This window comes from Salvelinus sp. IW2-2015, unplaced genomic scaffold, assembly GCF_002910315.2.
Source record: "Salvelinus sp. IW2-2015 unplaced genomic scaffold, ASM291031v2 Un_scaffold6522, whole genome shotgun sequence".
NCBI lineage: Eukaryota > Metazoa > Chordata > Actinopteri > Salmoniformes > Salmonidae > Salvelinus > Salvelinus sp. IW2-2015.
Window position 1 is genome coordinate 22,299 of NW_019947784.1, and position 810 is coordinate 23,108.

Genomic DNA, 810 nt, shown 5'->3' on the forward strand with positions numbered 1-810 from the left:
CTCACCTGGAGAGGATGAAGAAGAACCTGGAGGTCACAGTCAAGGACCTGCAGCACCGCCTGGATGAGGCTGAGAATCTGGCCATGAAGGGAGGCAAGAAGCAGCTCCAGAAACTGGAGTCCAGGGTGAGTTAMCAGCAGGGTGGATTAGGRTGGATTGAAAGACTGATTGCTGGACATGTATTAAATCATATAAAAATACACAGGAGCATTGTTTAGTGACTTGTTCTCGATATAACCCACCTAGATCAGGGGTTCCCAAACTTCTTTGCATCGGGGACCACCCCTTTTGTGATAGCGAATTCATCAGGGACCCTCTTCTTAATATCAGAACACAACTCCTACTTTAAAGTGCATCAAAAATAGCATCCACGCAGATTTACTATAACTTCTGCAGTGCATGACTGGACTAATCAAGTCTCGGGCCCTGGTAAATAACATTTTAAGTCCCCCTTCTTTGCATCAGAGAGAAAATGTTGCTGTTTTAAAGGTAATTTCCTGTCATTCTACACATTTAGCCGTTGGGCAAAAAAAATGTTGCAGTTTTAAAGCTTAAATTACAGTGAATTTAAGATCATAACAAAACAAATTATAATAATTTTACACTTATTTAGTGGAGTTGATTAAAGACCTTTAAATAAATTCAAATGTATTCATTTCGTTGCTTCATTCAGGCTTAAACTGTTGTCTCAGCAGACTTCTTCTAATCTGCCATTTCATTCATAATAATAATAATAATTCACAATAAATATCAACACAGAATATAATATACATTCATCGAATTAATGTCATAGTAATAATTTCTCTCTCT

The 810-nt window shown here is 37.6% G+C and overlaps 1 pseudogene; it reads left to right on the plus strand.

Moving 5' to 3' along the window:
- Nucleotides 1–125, plus strand: part of LOC112078926 (myosin heavy chain, fast skeletal muscle-like) — a 21,297-nt pseudogene extending 21,172 nt beyond the window's left edge.
- The last annotated feature ends 685 nt before the right edge of the window (nucleotides 126–810 follow it).